This window comes from Monodelphis domestica, chromosome 2 (assembly GCF_027887165.1).
Source record: "Monodelphis domestica isolate mMonDom1 chromosome 2, mMonDom1.pri, whole genome shotgun sequence".
Classification (NCBI taxonomy): domain Eukaryota; kingdom Metazoa; phylum Chordata; class Mammalia; order Didelphimorphia; family Didelphidae; genus Monodelphis; species Monodelphis domestica.
This window is the reverse complement of record NC_077228.1, coordinates 523,108,797-523,128,511: the sequence shown is the minus strand read 5'-3', so window position 1 is coordinate 523,128,511 and position 19,715 is coordinate 523,108,797. Positions and strand designations below refer to the sequence as shown.

Below are 19,715 nucleotides of genomic sequence, written 5' to 3'. Positions count from 1 at the left end.
TTCCAGACAATCACAGTAATCCCCCTGGAACACTAAAGCCACTCTTTCCCAACTAACCTGGCCTCCTTTCAATTCCCTGTACAGCCTTTATCTCTGGCGGTGCCTATATGCACAGGTTGTTGCCCAAATCACACTAAATTACACCAAAATTTAAAACTGCCTGACTACAGCACAACCTGTGCTAGAACAAAAAACAGTCTTGAAGACACTTACAGAGGAAGATGTGCCAACAAACTCACAAAGGCTGAAACCAAGTTTAAGCCCAAATACCACCCCCCAACACCTTCACCCAAGAGTTTCTGCCCAAGGATAAGGGGGTCCTTGGTAAAAAGGAGTGAAAGGGCAGACACTCCAGCTTTGCAGGATCCAGAGCTGTCTGCCTCCGCGGTTGCTCCAGACTGGGAAACTGAGGCCCAGAGGCCACAAGCAGGCTGACTGGGGACCAGAACCCGAACCTGGGCCAGGGAAACTTAACATTTGAAGTTGGTTATGTCCTCAGAAGCCACTCACCCAGTCTAACCCCTTCACTTTCGTACGGGGAAACTGAGGCCCGGAGAACACCAGCATTCTGACTCAAGACTGGAACCTGGGCCAGGGAATCTTAACATTCGAAAATGGCTACTTCAAAGACGACCTAGTCTAACTCATTTGTTTTACAGACGGGGAAACTGAGACCTGCGGGGCAAACATGGGCTGGACCTGATCCGACTCCCTCGTTTTACCACGGGGGAAACTGAGGCCCAAGGAGGGGACGTGATTCGCCCCCAGGTCCCAGGGCTGGAAAGCGGGAGTGGAGGCGGGTGTCCTCGGGCTCTGGTCCCAGAGACAGGCTGGCTGTGGCTGGGGAGGGCGGTCACTGCCCCTGCAGAGCCTCAGTTTCCCCACTGGGGCCTCAGGCCTCCGCGGCCCCTCCCTTCCCCGAGCGTTCAGGGCTGCCGGGCTCCAGCGGAGCAAGGCCAGGCTCATCCTCCCCGGTCCCCGGGGCCTCGCGGCTGCCGAGGCAGCAACCTCCACCTCTCCTGGCCATTCTCACCGCCCCGGCCCGGATCCCTCCCGCCGGCCCGCACTCACCACCGACTGCAGAGACAGCTCGTCGGTCTCTCCGCGGGCCCAGCACAGCTCCTTCGGGGAGCTACCACTCACGGGGGTCGTCGGGGCCGGAGTGACGCGGAACCCGCCCTCTCCCTCCCATTTCAACGGGTGACTTCCCCTCTCACGAGGCGGGTTTGGTTCGGCCCGGCTCCGCCCACGCGCCGCTCATCCGAGCAGTCAGCTGGACGGGAGAGGGCGGGGGAAGCACGTGGGGGAGGAGTTAAAGGGCCCCGAGCCGGAGGGAGGCAGGTTTAGGGGGCAAAAAGCGAGAGGAAGGCGGAGTTAAAGGGTAAGGAGGGGGAGGGAGGCGGGGATAAAGGCCACGGGGTCGGGGCGGAGAGAGGCGGGGGGAGCAGGTGAATGTGCCGGGGAGTGGTGGCGCTGTCTGTTTGGAAGTCAGTCCACAAACACCAAGTACCCGTTGTACTAAGCTCTGAGAACATCCCTGACCTCCAGCTCATGAATGAATCACGTGTACTAAATCCCTACTAAATGCCAGGCACCGGGGCGGCGAAGAGCAGCCCCTGCCCAAGGAGCTCAGCATCTGATGGAGTGCACCGAAGTATAGGCGGGGGAGTCTCTGAGGAAGGGTATTGGTGGAGGAGGACCAGGACAGGGATTTTATCCGGGACTTGGAGGAAGCTGGGAACCCCGGGAGCAGGAGCTGAGGAGGGAGAGTCTGCCGGGCCTGAGGGACCGCAAAAGGGCTTGGAGGGCGGGGAGGCTCCTGAGTATCCAAGTGACTAGGGGATGATCCAGAGCGATCAACCAATCAGTTAGACAAGCATTGATTGATGTGTCTGTTGAGGTAGTGGCCTCGCCCCGCGAAGTTTTAAAAAGTTTCCTTTCCTGCTTTTCCGAAGCTTCCTTCCTACGTGGTTCTAAGGGGGCACCATCCGCCGCCTAGAAAGGAGAGGACCGCTGAGAGAGGCTGGCCCTAGCTTCTCCTTATCAAGTGTTTGTAAAAGGCTCTTGTAAACTTTTACACTCCCATAAAGACAGATTCAGCTCCTATTATGGCCACTGGCATTACCCAATAATAATTGCTCACCTCTAGCAGCCTTATTTATAGTTTCCAAAGGGCATCGCTCAACTCTGAGAGGCGACTGGTGAAAGTTTTATTACCTCCCCTTTTACTGGGGGGAATTAGGATCCAGAGAGGCTGAGAGGTGAGACAGAGGGATGCGGGAGAAATAGTCAGTCCTGGATCCCGAGTTCAAAACTAGCCTCAGACACTTAGTACCCGTGTGACCCTGGCCAAGTCACTTCACCCTGTCAGCCTCAGTTTCCTCCCCTATCCAATGAGATGGAGAAGGAAATGGCAAACCACTCCAGTATCTCTGCCAAGCAGGAAAACCCCAAATGGGGACACAAAGAGTCTGATTCTACCTATGTGGGCTGATCCTTGCGTAAAATAAGAATACCATTTTTGCTCACTTACTAGGTTAGGGATAGGGATTGGACTTCTCATTCCCCTGGTACAGGGATAAGGAAACTCCCTTTCCCAATGGCATTTCCTGTGTAACTTGTAGTCTTGGGAAACTTGCCTAAAGCACAGGGAGGGGTAAAGAGTCTGTCCTCAATGAATTTCCCTTTTATTGGGAAAATAAGCATGTATATATGAGTATGTACAAAAGAGGCCATTTGGGCGTAAAGGGGGCACTCACTGCTGGGTGGCAGGGCAATAGGGAGCATGGAATCAAGAAATGCTTCAAGTAAGCCAGTGCTTGAAGGAAAATATGGAGTCTAAGAAATGGAGAACCAGAGATAAGAAAACGGGATTCCATCCATGGGGGAAGAGTAAGGAGGAAAGTTTAGCTGGTCAGAGGGCATAGAGGTGAATCATGGCTTATAAAACTGCAAAGGTCACTTGAGACAAATGCCAACCAAAGGAACTTATATTTTATCCTACTCAACAGTTCTTTTGGGGGTCCTGGACCCCTTGGGCAGTCTAGAGAAGACTATAGACCCCCTTCTCAGAATCATATCTTCAAAAGCATAAATGCATATACAAAAGAAACCAATTATATTGAAATACAATTGGGCCAACTAGATAGCACAGAAGATAGAGCACCAGGCCTGGAGTTGGGAGAAAGTAAGTTCAGTTCTGGCCTGAGATACTTCTTAGCTTTGAGACCCAAGACAAGTCACTTAATCCTAGCCCTTGCCACTCATCTGTCTTAGAATGGATACTAAGGCAGAAGGTGAAGGAGAAAGAAAGGGAGGCAGAGACAGAGAATCAGTCCCTGCCTTTAGGAAGCTTATGTTCTAATAGGAGAAGAGAGCACAAAAGAGAAAAACAACTAGTTTGGAAAAGAGGCAGAGGAGACAAGATACATGTACATGACAACATAGTTTGGAAATATCCTGGAAATGCTGTGGCAGTCTGCTTCTGGCCAGGGTAAGATGGACCAGCAAAGAAGAGCAAAGCAGAATTGCAGTAGCTTGAAGAAAATGTGAGATGTGCAAATTTTGAGGCATTTCCCCATTCAAACAGGTTATTTATGCCCACCCAGTGCCAGAACCTTCTGAATTTATACTAACTGATCAGACACAGAAGGACACATTGTACCTTGATCCCAACATAGTGGTGTCAGATTGGTCCTCTTCCAAATCAAAGAACAACAACAAACCAACCAACCTTTAAACCACTGCCCTTTCTACCCAGGCGTCCAGTTCATCTCTCCATTGCTTCCATCCACCCAGTAAGCAACTTATTAGCTAAAACTAGGTACAAGGCAATGTATTAGGTGCTATAAACCCCAAAATGAAAAAAAAATAGTTATTATTTTCAAGGCAATTACATTCTGTTTGGGAATTTGAGTAGTGAGGTAGGTCAGTTAATAAATGTTTATTAAACATTTACTATGTACCCAGCATTGTGCTGAGCCCTGGGGACACAAAAGGAGGCAAAAGACAGTCCCTGACTTCAAGGAGCTTACAGTCTAATAGAAGAGACAATAAGCAAACAAATATATGCAAACAAGTTACATACAGAATATAATTCAAAGAGAATAGGCACTAGAATTAAGAGGGCTTAGGAGACTCTTCCTGTAAAAGATGGGATTTTAATTGGGATTTGAAAGAAGCCAGGGAAGCCAGAAGGTGAAGGTGAGGGAAAGCCTTCCAAGCATGGAAAAAATATCCAGAGATGGAATATCTTATTTATAGACTAGCAAGGAGGCCAGCATCACTAGATCAAAGAATGGTGGAAAGATAGGAGGATGGGAGGGGTCTAGGTTCAAGGCTTTGAATGTCAAATGAAACTGTGCATTATTTATTTGATCCAGGAGGTAATAGGAAACCACTGGAGTTTATTAAAGTGGCATGGTCAGACTTGAGCTTTAGAAAAATCACTTTAGTGGCTGAATAGAGAATGGATTGAAAGTGGGGAGAGACTCAAGGCAGGCAGATTCACCGGCAGCTTCTTCAGTAGCCCAGTGGTGAAGTGATGAGGGTCTGCATTCATAATTGGGGCAGTGTCAGAGGAGAAAAGGAAGCATATTTGAGAGATGGTACAGAGGTGTGGAACCTATAAGTGATCCTGCAGAGGTGAAATCTACTAGAGATGCTGGAGAAGTGAAATCCACAAGTGATCCTGCAGAGGTGAAATCTATTAGAGATGCTGGAGAAGTGAAATCTACAAGTGATCCTGCAGAGGTGAAATCTATTAGAGATGCTGGAGAAGTGAAATCTACAAGTGATCCTGCAGAGGTGAAATCTATTAGAGATGCTGGAGAAGTGAAATCTACAAGTGATCCTGCAGAGGTGAAATCTATTAGAGATGCTGGAGAAGTGAAATCTACAAGTGATCCTGCAGAGGTGAAATCTATTAGAGATGCTATAGACAGTGAAACTGATGGGCTTTGGTAACCAACTGGATATGAGAGGGGTGTTTAAACTTCACTAGGGTACCAGGTTAACTTCTGCCCTGAGAGGTGAGATGAGCCTGGAAAGAATCTAAGAATTCCAAGAGGTGCCGGGAAAGGGAATATAATCCAACTAAAAGGGATTATGAGTATAAATATGGAAAGGAGTGAGATGAAAAGCCAAATTCTGTGAACCACAAGTAATCCTGTGTGACCCAAAAAGGGAAGTAATGTATAATGATGCTAATGATTTTACCCAAATTTTTATTTAACCCAATGATTTAACCCAAATTTGAAGGGTTATTTTTAAACCCTCACCTTCCATCTTAGAATCAATACTGTGTGTTGGTTCCAAGGCAGAAAAGTGGTAAGGGCCAAGTAACAGGTCTTAAATGACTTGACCTGGGTCACACAGCTAGGAAGTGTCTGAGATCAGATTTGAGCCCAAGACCTCCCTTCTCTTGGCCTGGGACCTTGATCCCAACATAATGGTGTCATATTGGTCCTCTTCCAATACAAAGGACAACAACCAACCAACCTTTAAACCATTGCCCCTTCTACCTTGTATTCTCAGCAGCCAGGACAAGTTCTTAGAACACAATAGCAACTTAATAAAGATTGATTGATGGATTGTAAGTTCATATTTTTCCTCAGCTGTCTTTTGCTGTTGAATGAGGCAGTCTTCTAATATCCCCCCATAAATATGTATCATAAATTAGCAATTTCCCCTACATATCATATTCTCCCCAAAAGATCAAGTATTTGCTAGCTAAAGCAGTTTCCAAGTTTGTTTGGCCTCCTTGCTATGGCAGTAGTTATGTATAGATTAAATTTCTCCAGGAAATGGAGGTGATCAGAGATAATGTCTTTACTTTTGTCAATTTCCCATTTTTAGTAGCCAACAAACTTGCTTAAACATGTTATTATATGCCAGCTATAGTCCCATGAGATTGTTTTCTCATCCTTATCCTTTCTTCTAAATTGGGCATTATTTTGTGGAAACAGAAAGTAACTGCTCAAGACTGAGATATAATTTATATTTTTAATTTTGGGGGTCATTAATAGCCCCCACCTCACCCTATCCAACCCTTCCCTTCCCCCTCCAAATATCACCAACTAGCAATTAGGTTTCTCCTGACAAACCTCTCTAGTACTAGCCAATTTAGTAGAATCTGCCACCAGGAGGCAACAGAGGAGAACTTTTGTAATGAGTCATTGTCTGATGGGGCACTAAAGTCTTGTTTTATTCTCTAGACATCCAGAATGGTACAACGTAAGGAGGGAACCTTGGTTTCAGGACTCAGAGGGCCTGGGTTCAAATATTGACTCTGAGGCTCACTAGCTATATGACCTTTGGCAACTCACTTTCCTCTTGGCCTGAGCTCCCTCCTCTGTAAAATGGGGGTATTAGACTAGGTGGTATCTTCTGGCTCAAAAGAGAGTGAGAAAATAAAGCATTTATTATATGCTGGACACTAGGACATGCTCTGGGGATACAAATAAAAAACCAAGATAGGCCCAGCTCTCAAAGAGCTCACATTCTAATTAGAAGAAGATAACATTCATAGGAGAGTGGTCATTGGAGAAGGATATTTTGATTTGGAAAAAATGTTCTCTGATCTTATTTCTTTCAGGCATATTGCCTGGCTCATTGTGCAAATTTCATAAATATTTGTACGTGTAAAATATTTATCAGATTGCTTGCCATCTCCAAGAGCAGGAAGGGAAGGGAGGAAGTGAGGGAGAGAATTTAGTACAAAATTCTTTGGAAAAGGAATGTTAAAAATGATTTTACATGAAATTGGGGGAAAATAAAACATTAAAATTTAAATGAACAAACAAATGCTTGTATGAATAAATGAATATTTTGAAATGCTCCAAAATATACAACTAGTTAATGACTGAGCTAGGACTAGAATCCAGGTTTCCTTATTTACCTGCTGGTGAAAAATAAAAAGACCAATTCTGCCAGGGAGGTATATGTCTTGCTCTAAATTCAACCATCACACATCCCTACTACTCCCTGTGTTCCCCCCATCTCCAATCAGAGTTGTGAAATTATTTTTAACCCTTACTTTCCATCTTAGAATCAATATATCTATAGGTTCCAAGGCAGAAGAGCAGTAAGGGCTGGGCAATTTGGGTTGTGACTTGCCCAGGGTCACATGTCTAAGACCACATTTGAACCCAGGACCTCCTGTCTCTGGGCTTGGCTCAATCTTCTGAACCACCTAGCTGGCCTCCAGAGGCACTTTGAATTCTTGTTTGATACTAGGTCAAAGACCCAACATCTCTTCTCTGCCTGTTGCACTAACCAAGCTTCATGGCCCCTGTCCTAGTACTGATTGGCCAAGGAGGAGAGGAAACAGAAATATGTGGTCCTTATGTCTGCAGGGAGGCATGCCGACTGCAGATAACCAGATGAGATTGATTTATTTTTTGTATTTGTATCCCTTTTGCCAGCATCTAGCTCCCAGCGAGGGTGCCTGGTACAGTTAGGTGATAAAATGCAGTTGAACTAACTTGGAATCTTTGTGATCCGGGCTTGGCTCAAAATCATCACAGGATGATTGTAGTTGGCTGAGAAAGTACCATATATCATACATAACATATGTGAAGGAAATGCTCATCCTGCTGACATTTTTTCAGAAGAAACTTTCATTCTCCCTGCAGTTAATTGTTAGCACCACATCTCACCTATATCCTGTAGATGTCCCCATCTCTTTAGCAGCAGATGCCCATCTCTATTGTTGTTCCCTCTTGTCTGACTCTGTGACCTCATTTGGCATTTTCTTGGCACAGACCATATAATGGCTGGCCATTTCCTTCTCTAATTCCCTTTACAGATGAGGAAACTGGGGCAAACAGGGTTAAGTAACTTGTCTAAGGTCACACAGCTAGGAAGTAAGTTGCTGGGATCAGATTTGAACTCAAGACACACGAGTCTTCCTAACTTTGGGGTGGGCACCATCTAATTGCCTTGGCCTGTCCCTACCATATATCAATTATCTTTTTTATTTTTTAACCCTTACCTTCCGTCTTAGAATCAATACTATGTATTGGTTCCCAGATGGAAGAGCAGCAAGGGCTAGGAAATGGGGTTAATGACTTGTCCAGGGTCACACAGCTGGGCAGTGTCTGAGGTCAGATTTGAACCAGGACCTCCCATCTCTGAGCCTGGCTCTGAATCCCGCCTAGCCACCCAGCTGCCCATCCCCTGAACTGGTTTTAAAATATGTTGATCATTGTTTTTCAAGACGGTTGACTTCCTTTGTAATCCTATGGTTTTGCTGCATGCCTTTAAACATATAATTCCAGGAAGGGGTCCCCAGGCTTCCGCTTCCTCCGCTGCTAAAGGGGTCCAGGACACAAGGAAAGATGAGCCCCCGGAAGATCAGAACCCCTATGGGGAAATGGGGGCAGGATCAAAGGAGAGAATATTTGTAAAGCACTTAACACAGTGCCTGAAATAGAGCGACTGCTCTGACTCCTGCCCGTGGTGTTTGCACCACACTTAGGGCAGCTCCCATGCTCGGTAGGTTACAAAATTGTGGACGGTAGGCTGTGCCCAGGAATTTTTCGTTTTAAGTACCAAAGCCGACGTTATTAAGTGCTTGCTTAGGGCTGGTTCCTCATCACGGAAACTAACAAACGCCCGGGGGGGGGGGGGGGGGGGGCGGAGCACCGGGCTGGCGGGCTGAGTTAGTCTACAAAGGCTGCCCATCCCCGATGCTTCGGAGCTGGGGGGGGGGGGGGGGGGGGGAGTGCACAAGCAGTGGGAGGGCAGCTATTCCTGGCACGGGACCCATTTGGGCAAAGTGGAAGAACAACTCTGTGTACTGCAGGAGAAGTGGGGGTTCGGGGGAGGCGCGCCGGCCAGAGTGTAGTTTGGAGAAGAGCAAACAGGGCAGAGGGGGTCACAACATTTGAGGACTCGGAGCACCCGGGACATTCCAGGCTGGGGAGGCCCAGAAGAGTTACATAACTTCCCCTGGAGCGCATAGTTAGCGTTAGAGCAGGGAGGGGGTTAAGCCTTCCTTCAAGGACAGCCTCACTTGGCACTTGCCCAAACCCGTCACCCTCCGCCCCAGAAAAGGAACTATGCGTCAGCCTTTCAAAATCAAGATCGTTGCCCCTTTCAACTCTTTTATCTTGTCCTTTTCTCTTGTTTTCCCTCTCCTCCTCTCCCCTGACCTTCCCAGCCTATTCACTTGCACATCCCTCTTTCCCGTGCTCTTTTGTCTCTTCCTTCCTACAGTCTTCCTCCCCATTCATTTTGGGGATATTTTCTCTCTCAAATAGTCCCCTCTTTCCCCCCTTTGTCCTCCCCTCTCTTCCCTTTTTCTTCTTCTCCTTCCTTTCCTTTCTCTTCATTCTCTCCTTCTTTCTCCCTTTCCCCCCTTTCTCTTCCCTTCTTCCATTTCTTCTCCCTCTTATTCTTTTACTTTTTCCCCTCCCTCCTTCCTTCTCCTTTCCCTATCTCCTTGTCTGCTTCCCTTATTTCCTCTTCTCTCTCTCTCTCTTTCTTTCTTCTCTCTCTTTTTTTACCTTTCTTCTCCCTCTCCTTCCTTCTCCTTTTCCTATCTCTGTCTGCTTCCCTTATTTCCTCTTCTTCTCTCTCCTTTCTTTCTTCTTTCATTTCTTCTCCATCTCTTTTTTACCTTTCTTCTCTCTCCTTCCTTCTCCTTTTCCCATCTCCTTGCTTCCCTTATTTCCTCTTCTCTCTCTCTTTTTCTTTCTTTCTTCTTTCATTTCTTCTCCCTCTCTTTTTTTACCTTTCTTTTCCCTCTCCTTCCTTCTCCTTTTCCTATCTCCCTGTCTGCTTCCCTTATTTCCTCTTCTTCTCTCTCCCTCTTTCTTTCTTCTTTCATTTCTTCTCCCTCTCTTTTTTCCTTCTCCTTCTCCCATCTCCCTTTCCAACTCCCTCTTCTTCTCTCCTTCCTTTCCCCCTTTCCCTTCCTTTCTTCCTCCATTTTCCTCCCTCTTTTATTCTTTTACTTTCCTTCTCTCTCTTCTTTTCCCCTTTACTGCTTCCACCCCTTCTCTCTTTAAGTTCAGGGCACAAACATAGTTAAAAATGACCTGTTATGGTTCAACCAGAGATCAGCTTGGTGGGCGGGAAAGTTGGCTTTAGGACAAATAGTCTTCCCTCCCCAACCTTGTTCCAAGGTTACAGTCCCAGGATAAGTGCATGCTACAGCCATATTAATATTGGCTGCTACATCATCACTTCATGACTCGATTGCCAAAGAACCAAATATTTGTTTGTCTGACACCTACTGCTGCTACAAAATCAGTTGCTTCCATGTTATGAAGAGGGAACTGGTTTAACCACTGTGAAAGAGATGTTGCTTCCTGGGTACAGGCTGAGCCCCCTCAGGGGCCCTCTTGGAAGATTCCTTCTTCATCCTCTCCAGTGGTCCGGGGATGGAGGGACCATGGAGGTTGTCCAGCCAAGTCCCCCTCCTTTTAAAAGACAATGAAGCTGAGGCTCATGGGCCTTAGGTAGCTTGTCCAGGATCACCCAGCGAGTGTTGGAGCCAGGGGTGGAAATCAGGGCCTTTGCCTGGAGAGCTCAGGCGCCTTTCCCTCAACTTCACTGTGCTTTAATTTCCTCGTTTGTAAAATCAGGAGAATCTCACTACCTCCACAGAGGGAATATGAGGGAGATAGAAAAATAGGCCTGGAGTCAGGAAGCCCTGAATTCAAATCCTGACCCAGACCCTTACCATCTGTGTGCCCTGCGCAAGTCACTTAATGTGTTTTGGCCTCATTGTCTTCATCTGAAAAATGAGAACAACAGGTACTTCCCATGCGATGTAAATTAGGCACCTTGAAAGTCTTAAAGCCCTACCAGAGCACTCGCTATTATTGCTGTCAGGAGTCTCTCACGTGCAAATCTCCTCCTATCTTCTAGCCATGACTTGGAAGGCAGCAGGGATGTCCACTTTGTCTTCTGTCTCTGGATCCTGGCACAGAGCCTCCAAGGTAGCTTGTCCATAACAAATTGACGTCCTCCTGAACCTGAGATTCAGCTTTCTCCTCTGTGATACCTCCAGGGCACCGACCGGACCTTTGGTATCCTTAGTAAAGGGAACTCCCAGAGGAGGAAAGTCCTTCTCTGTGCTCATAGCCTTAGAGAGACTGCTTGGAACCCTTGCCCAGAGTCCCAGAGGAGCAGGTAGGCCACCAGGTCTTCCTGGCTCTGGGGCCAGTTTTCTTTCCACTAAGCCACACTGTCTTCCATCTGTAGGCTAGACCTAATGCCAACCCAGCAGAGCTGTGAGAACGAAAATAACGTATAGAAAGGGCTCTCCAGAGCACCACGCGGAGATTAGATTTTACAGTAAACCACAATAAACTATGAAAGGCTTTGGAACTCTGATCAATGCCAGGCCCACCATGATTTCTTCCTTCCTTCCTTCCTTCCTTCCTTCCTTCCTTCCTTCCTTCCTTCCTTCCTTCCTTCCTTCCTTCCTTCCTTCCTTCCTTCCTTCCTTCCTTCCTTCCTTCCTTCCTTCCTTCCTTCCTTCCTTCCTTCCTTCTTTCTTTCTTTCTTTCTTTCTTTCTTTCTTTCTTTCTTTCTTTCTTTCTTTCTTTCTTTCTTTCTTTCTTTCTTTCTTTCTTTCTTTCTTTCTTTCTTTCTTTCTTTCTTTCTTTCTTTCTTTCTTTCTTTCTTTCTTTCTTTCTTTCTTTCTTTCTTTCTTTCTTTCTTTCTTTCTTTCTTTCTTTCTTTCTTTCTCCCTCACCTTCTGTCTTGGAGTCAATACTGTGTAACAGTTCCAAGGCAGAGGAGTGGTAAGGGCTGGGCAATGGGAGGTCAAGTGACTTGCCCAGGGTCACACAGCTGGGAAGTATCTGAGGCCAGATTTGAACCTAGGACCTCCTGGCTCTCTGTCCACTGAGTCAGCTAGCTCCCCCTCACCTTTTCTCTTTTATCTACCTTATTTTTTTAAACCCTCACCTTCTGTCTTGGAATCAATACTGTGTATTGGTTCCAAGGCAGAAGGATGGGAAGGGCTAGGCAATGGGGGTCAAGTGACTTGCCCAGGGTCACACAGCTAGGAAGTGTCTGAGGCCAGATTGGAACCCAGGACCTCCCATTTTTGGGCCTGGTTCTCCATCCACTGAGTCACATGATTTCTTAAAGTCCATGACAAGCTCTGCTGCCCACCTTCAGTCCAAAGGGTGATGGACTCAAGAGGCAGAACCAGAAACCCATGTGTGAACATGGCCACTGTGGAAATCTTGGTTTGGCTGTTCGCCTTTGTTCCCAGGCTTTTATTTTGGTTATCCTTCTCTTCCAGATGTAGGGGAAAAGTTAAAGTGAGTAGGAAAGAAAATAAATGTTTGTTGAGTGAGCAATTAAATGATATAAAAACTTGTAAAGAGCTCCATAAACCTTAAAGCAACTTATGACATGGGGCTGCAAGAAGGATTGTATTGTCTACCTGTGAATGCTGTGTTAAGTGGAATGTTAAGCCATGGAGGGGGTTGGGGAGGGAGGAAGATAGACATCGATCTCTGAATCACTTTAATTCTTTAAGTGAATCATTACCTCCGTGAGTTGTTTAGAGGGGCAAGTACCGGGCAGTTAGGTGGCTCGGTGGCTGGAGCTCCCGGCCTGGAGTCAGCAGACTTGGGTTCAAATCTGACCTCAGACACTTCCTAGCTGTGTGACCCTGGATAAGTCACTTGACCCCCATTGCCTAGCCTTTGCCCTTCTGCCTTAGAGTTATTACCAAGACAGAAAGTAAGGATTAAAAAAAAATAAAGGTAAATTCAGTGGCGTCCCATCTCGTGGGAGGTGGAGTCAGTATGTAGAAACGTAGCTAAAATCAGCCGTTGAAATGCCTCAGTGGCCCCGAAAGTATAGCATGGAATCTTTGCAGAGCTGCGGCTGGAACAGAGCGCGGGTCTCTTTAAAAAGGAGGGCCCTGCCTGGGGACAAGAGGGTTCCTCGGAGCACACGTGTGCTCCTGTGCTCCGGGGCACTTTCTTTTTACAATGCCCAGTTGGACTATCGATCGCAGGATTGTTGGTGATCAAAGACTTCTCAAATAAAAGCAAATCCAAACAGGCACAGCTTCTGTTGGCAGCAACACTGAGACTTCGGGGACAAAAATACTCTTTAAAACGGGGGACGACATGGGTGCCCCAAACACCACGTAACGTTCCTTCTCCCCCCTCACCACGGGGACAAGAGAGGACCCAGCGATGCCTGGGAGAGTCGGCTGGGGACATGCTTAAGAAAAGAAGCTAGAATCCTCCTGAATGCGCTAGAATACTCTCGTGGAGGCGCCCAGGGGACAGGAGAACGCCAAGGGACACACCAAGCTCACTCCTGAGCACTCCCGGGGGAAGACTCTAACTTTCAATGCTTGTTTGTCTCTTGACTATTTTTACTGAGCACATAATGTTGACTTACATAAGCCAGAATATTATTTCAACGTCCAGGAGTCCAAGGAAAAGAGAAGGAACTATTTGAGCTAAGAGAGATCAAAGGAGGCCTGGCCCTTGGCCCCCACTCACTATCAATCCCATCCCCTATTGATATTTTTAGATAAGATTTATGATTTTGTGGGCTTGGAATCAGGCAGACTCATCTTTCTGAGTTAAAATCTGGCCTCAGACACTTCCCAGCTGTGTGACCCTGGGCAAGCCACTTAACCCTGTTTGTCTCAGTTTCCTCATCTGTAAAATGATCTGGAAAAGGAAATGGCCAACCACCTAGCATCTCTGCCAAGAAAACCCCAGGAGGCAGCTGGGTGGCTCAGTGGTTTGAGAGCCAGGAGGTCCTAGGTTCAAATCTGGTCTCAGACACTTCCCAGCTGTGTGACCCTGGGCAAGCCACTTAACCCTGTTTGTCTCAGTTTTCTTATCTGTAAAATGATCTGGAAAAGGAAATGGCCAACCACCTAGCATCTCTGCCAAGAAAACCCCAAAAGAGGTCACAAAAGAGTCAGACGTGACTGAAAAACCACCAAAGAACATAGAATTTTATTGGTGTAGGGAATTCATCATGAGAAATCCCCTTCTACCAAGGCAGACCAGTTCCAGCTCTTGCTGAGGAACTGAGAGATGAAGTGATTTGCTCAGAGGCATCTGGACTGTATCAGAAGTGAGATTTGAACCTAGGTTTTCCCGATGGATGCTGAGACCAGCTTGTGGTCCTCCATTAGGATCTGCCTCTTGACATCCTGATTCCTTGAGCACCTTTCTTCTCATGATGTCCTGGAAACAGCACTGCTCTCAGGGCCCTGGAACTAGCTGTATCACTGTATGGTCTTATATAACCTCACTGTGCCTCAGTTGCCTAATCCGTCACATATGACCGTGGATATATGAGCTCTAAGATCTCTTCTGGTGCCAGCATTCTATTTCCCTTTGTCTGTATGCCATCCCTGTGAGTCAGGGGAAGAGGCAGCGATTGTTCTCCCCTGTTTACAGGTGGGGAAACTGATAGAAGAACTGTAAGTATTAGAATGTGATCTCTGTGGAGGCAGGGACTATGTGATTCTTTTTATCTTGGTATGCCTCAGCACTAGTAGAGGTCCGGGCACATAGGACACATTTAATGTCTGCTAAGTGACTGATTAATTGAGTGACTTTGACTGGACCATCACAAGTCAGGAGTGGCACCGGGGCTGAAATAAGCCTTCACTCGAGAGTCTCACCAATTTCCTCAGGCATCACTTTTCTCTTCTAGAAAAGGAGGAAGTGGGTCTAGATGACCTCTGAGGTCCTTTCTGGATCTAGATCAATAATTGGGCTGACCTCGACCTCTCCTAGAGCTCCCGAAAAAGACAAAGGTCACCTAATCCACCTAGCCTGAGCTGATCACTCTGCCCCTCCACACTCCCCCAGAAAGAGAGCCTCGGTCTTCTTCAAGGCCATTTTTTGTTGACTTTATCCCTTTCTGGCCCATCTATATTTTCAGAGGAAAACAGCTGGCTTCCTCCCACTTCTTCTGCCAAGTCCTGTTCCCTGCTTCTTTAACGGCAGGACAAGGGAGCATCTCACTGTCCTTCATCCTTTGCATTGGATTCTCAGATTGCCTAGGTAGCAAGAGGAAGAGCTTGAAATTTGGCAGCCACTGTTGATCTTGGGGCAAATTGCTTCCCCAATCTGGGTCTCTTCCCCCTTCCTGGCCTCCTCTTCCTGTCTCCCCGTCTTCCATTTTAGCCAGTGTCCCCATTAGTGGTTGCCAGGCAGGTCTGCCGCTCCATTCTTGCTCAGGTACAAAGTGGCCTCAATGGCCTCCAAGGACCTTGGGTATCTGAGGGGGCTGCCTATCTCCTGCGGACCTCATAGTGCCTCCCACTTCTCGCCATCCCTTCTTCCCCCCTTTCTTTGCTGGTGACCACCAACTTCCACCCAAACTCTCCTTCCAAGGGGGAATGCCTCGGGCTGGGAGAAGATGGTGGTGCTGGTGATCTCATCCCCAGCTCTTCCAGAAGCCCCCAATAACTCATGGTCTTCCCTTCAGTGGCCAGGGAATGGATGCTTCATAATCACCCAGGGGTCCGAGACTGTTAGCTCCATGAGGGCATCAGAATCCCTTGCAATTAAGCACTTAGTAGTTGTTGTGGTTGAAGTTACAGGCAAAGAGCCAGGGCTGGATTGGAGGAAGGGAGGGAAGGGTTGGGAGGGAGGGTGGAAATTAGCCCTGGGCCCAGAGCCTAACAAAAACATGTGGATTAGAGATTTAGAGCCAGAAGAGCCCACAGATTGGCTAATCCTAGCCTCTCATTTTACAGGGAAAAACAAAAACAAAAACTGAGACCCAGGGAGGTTAGGTAACTTGTCCTGTGTCATCTGGCTGGGATAGGATTTGAACCCAGGTCCTCTGAAAGATAAGCAGGGAAACAATTCAGGCTACTGCAAGGTCTCTTCCCCTGAAGATTAGGGGTCAGTTTTCTTTTGTTTTTCCTGAAGGAAAAAAATCTTTTTGGCCAAACTTTAATGGGAATTTAGCCGGCCAAAGAAAGTGATTTCTGATGCCCTCAGGGTGAAGGGCTCAGCTCTAGAAACTGGATTCAGGCAGAAAGACCAGAAGACCAAGGGGCTCCAGAATACAGTTCTAAAGAGGCTCAGACACTTCCCAGCTGGGTGACCCTGGGCAAGTCACTTCACCGCCATCGCCTAGTTCTTACCGCACTTCTGCCTTGGAACCAAGAGTATTAGTTCTAAGGCAGAAGCTAAAGGTTTAAAAAAGGAAGTAAAGAGACTCGAGAATTCAGAGGCTCAGACCCAGCACTAGCTCTCTGGACAGGGAGCTGTCCCCAGGCCAGTGTTCTCCCTCACTGCCCCTCCTTCATTTCCATCCCGAGTCTAGCCTCACAAAGACTCAGCTCCTCACTGGGGAGGGTACTGGAGGTGTGTGTGAAAGGAAGCGACTTTGGTTAAGCATTTGCCGCGTCCCCCGAAATGAAGGCACTGCGGTCTAAGTGGGCTCCAGCACTAGCCAGAGAAGTCGAGCTTAAGTTCCAGCCCAGCTGCTCACTGGCGGTGTGACCTTGGACAAATCACGGCTTCTCTGGGCTTCTGTTTGCTCCTCCGCACAACTGAGGGGACTGGACTACAGCAGGAGGGTTCCGCAGACACCTTGGCCCAATGGATCCATGTCAAGGAGTCCAGGAACTTGAGAAACCAGCCAACCAACCAACATGACTTCTTTCTTTTCACTAACCTTTAGCTGAAGTTTAGCCTTTTCTTCGAGTATGAATGAAGAAGCAAACACAAAAAACGGAGGTTCTAGGAAGGTGACCACATCACCCCACTGCCAAAGGGGGGCACGACATGAGGAAAAAAACGCTCCGGGCAATCTCTGAGCCCTGGCTCCCTCCGGCCCCCCGCCCCCAGCAGCGTGGGCCACGACGGAAAGGGACACAAGGCCACTGGCCTCTCCAGTGGGGTAGAGCAGACAGGAAAAGAGGGAGCCCAGAGGCTTCCTGAGCGACTCACTCACCTGGGGCTTTCTTGGAGCGGGGGCTCCGGAGGAGTTTTTCCAGGGGGGGAAGGGGAACTGCCCTTGACCTAGGGGTGTCCGGGAAGCTGCAGCAGGCCCGCTAGAGCCTTGGGTCAGAACCAGGACCTGTCTTGGAGCTGCTGCAGTGGAGAATGAGAATGGAGCAGGAGAGGGGCTGCTAGGCTGAGTTTGGTGGCTTTTCCAATCTCCAAGCCTCCGGCTGCCTTTTTATGGGAGGAGAAGGGGAGGGACTAGCAGGGATTCTGCTCCCCGGCCAGCCCGCCTCCCCTCCCCCTTTCTCTCTCCGGAGCCGGCAGTTTCCCGGGGCTCGCTATTGACTGTCCGGTGACGGCCAATCGCCTGTCCTCTTTCTCCTCCTCCCTTCACTCCAGCCCCGTGGAAAGTCCTTGCGTCGGACACGGGCAGAAGTGGGAAGGGTTCCCCTAGATCAAAGGGAAGGAGGCCCGGAGGTTCTTCCAAGAGCTTGGGCTGGACGCCCAGGGGTGCAGGGAGCTGGCCTTGCGGGAGAGGAAGGGGCTGCCGATTTGGGCTTGAGGAGAAAAATGGATTCTTGGGAAAACTCCGACTGCTGCTTCTGCATCAGGCGACTCTGGCCTTGGCCTCCTAGAATGGACAGCTGGAAAGGGCTTCAGCGTCCGCCATTTTACTGGGGTGGGGGGAGCCCAAGCCCAGACAACTCAAGGGGCAAGATCGCACATAGCTTCAGACTGAAAGGGCCTTTAGACGCATGGAAAACGCCCCTTCATTTTACAGATGGGGAAGCGGAGGATCCCAGACGGGGTCAAAAAGGACCCAGGAGTCCTTGGATCCAAACTGGGCCTGAGCAGGAATCTCTTCCGCAGAATCCCTGATTCCCGAGTCCAGACTTTGCTGAAAGACTGCTGGTTGGGGAGAATTGACTACTGATGGAGGCCATGACACCATCCCCTCCTGCTGTTGATGGATAGATCCAAATGGGAGCAAGTTTGGGGTTCTATATGGTGGTCGTACACACTACCCAATGTTACAGGAATAGGAAATGTCGGAGGCAAGATTTGAACCCAGAACCCCTAACTCCAAATCCAGTTCTCTTTCCAATGCTCTAGGCTATCTCTTTGGCATTCCAACTACCAGCAGTATATTCTTTTCAGGGACCCAAGTCAAGGAAACCTAACAACACTATAAAAGGAGGTGAGTTTGTTTGGGGGTACCCTATCCCCTCTTGCCTCCCTTCTTCCCATCTTCCTTTATCTCAGTGCTTTCCTCGGGGTCTTCTCTCCCCACTCTGGGCCCTTTGCTTCCTTCTCTTTATCCAACCCCCCATTCCAGTATGACAAAGTTGTTAGGCAATCTAGTTAACCTCATTTATGATAGATGGGATCAGCTGATAAACGTGCCATGCCGGAGGCTGACTCCTGGGAGACTTCACTTGTGGCCCCATCTTTTCTCACCGTCTGCCATAAGGAAGAGTCCAATTTCCAAGTCTTTACTGAGGGGCGGGAAGGGGCACGTTTACTTTTATGCAATCCCCAAAGCCCCTCGGAACGTCTTACTGGACCAGCTCCTGAGTGGAGAGAGGAGGCAGAGACAGAGCCCAACTCAGAATTGGGAAGACCGGAGTTCTGATCCCATGTAACCTTAGCTTAGCCTTTCTAGGACTCAGTTTCCTCAGCTGTAAAGTGGGCCCAGTAAGTGGCACCTACCCAGGAGGATTGTTGTGAGGATTAGATGAGATTATACACAAGTGAATTAGAAACATTAAAGTGTGATGTAATCATTAAAGCACTTTGTATACTTCAAAGCCTTACATAAATGTTCCAGGTAGAGATTAGCCTTGATATAGGAAACTCCCTCCCTCAACCAAGCTGCCTAGAGAACTGGGACCTTAAGTAACTTGCCCAGGTCACACAGCCAGTGTCAGAGGAGGAATCAGAAACCCAGATCAGATCCATGCAGCTGGGTAGCTCAGTGGATGGAGAGCCAGGACTAGAGACAGGAGGTCCTGGGTTCAAATCTGGCCTCAGACACTTCCCAGCTGGGTGACCCTGGGCAAGTCACTTGACCCCCATTGCCTAGCCCTTACCACACAGTATTGACTCCAAGACAGAAGGTAAGGGTTTAAAAAAAAACAAAAAACAAAACAAAACATATGCTATCCTAATTCAGTGCAACACAACAAGCATTTATTAAATGCCTACTGTGTGCTAGTCTACACTGGAGTGGTAGAGACCAAGAAGCAAAACATTGGCTGCCCTCCAGAAGCTTCCATTCTAACATTTACTTTGCTTATTTAATTTATTTTAAATTTATTTTTGTTTTTAAATATTTTCCATGTTTACATGATTCATGTCTCCCCCCCCCCCCCACACACACACACACCCTCCCAGAGCCAACAAGCAATTCCATTGGGTTATACAAATGTTATCACTTGATACCTATGTCCATATTATTCATTTTGGGTATAAAGAGATCTTTTAAAGCCCAAACCCCAAATCACATACCCATATATACACATGTCATCAGTGATGTCATATGTTCTCCTTTTGCATCTCTGCTCCCACAGTTCTTTCTCTCAATGTGGATAACATTCTTTTACATAAGTCCTTCAGGAGTGTCCTGGCTTGTTGCATTGCCACTAGTAGCAAAGTCCGTTACATTGGATTGTTCCACAATGTTTTACTTTCTGTGTATAAGGTTCTCCTGGTTCTGCTCCTTTCGCTCTGCGTCAGTTCCTGGAGGTCTTTCAAGTTCACGTGGAATCCCTCCAGTTCATCATTCCTTTG

The 19,715-nt window shown here is 47.8% G+C and overlaps 1 protein-coding gene across 2 annotated transcripts in view; it reads right to left on the bottom strand.

Annotated features, from left to right (window-relative positions):
• The window catches only part of LOC100619047 (NADPH--cytochrome P450 reductase), a 65,326-nt gene extending 48,173 nt beyond the window's left edge, over window positions 1-17,153 (bottom strand). Inside the window, exon 1 of one of the 2 annotated variants that reach the window (XM_056819785.1) lies at window positions 16,933-17,153. The gene's annotated coding sequence lies outside the window, so the exon portion shown is untranslated. Of the gene's footprint in view, window positions 1-1,071; window positions 1,230-16,932 lie in introns of those variants that run through there. The other variant, XM_056819784.1, reaches the window with a different exon arrangement.
• Between the last annotated feature and the right edge of the window lie 2,562 nt (window positions 17,154-19,715).